We start from the raw sequence: 255 nt of genomic DNA, 5'->3' as shown, positions 1-255 counted from the left end.
ACATATTCCCAATTCAAGAGACTAACCTGAGAAATTTTTACCTTAAATACAATTTTCATTTAATTCGTCTACGAGTGAACTGCATGACTTATATTATGAAATGTTAATTTTTAAGAGCTTTTTGTTATTGGTTAAAACGTGAAAATTTCAGTGGAGCAGGGGAGTACGTAATTTATATAACAACGAACAATATGACAAAGACAAGAAAAGAACTCAGATATTAGTACGTTTTCCGATAGCAACTATTTATCTGAT

The sequence above is a fragment of the Penaeus monodon genome, chromosome 29 (assembly GCF_015228065.2).
Source record: "Penaeus monodon isolate SGIC_2016 chromosome 29, NSTDA_Pmon_1, whole genome shotgun sequence".
In the NCBI taxonomy this organism is placed as follows: domain Eukaryota; kingdom Metazoa; phylum Arthropoda; class Malacostraca; order Decapoda; family Penaeidae; genus Penaeus; species Penaeus monodon.
The sequence above is the reverse complement of the archived record's forward strand: the minus strand, read 5'-3'. Positions refer to the sequence as shown.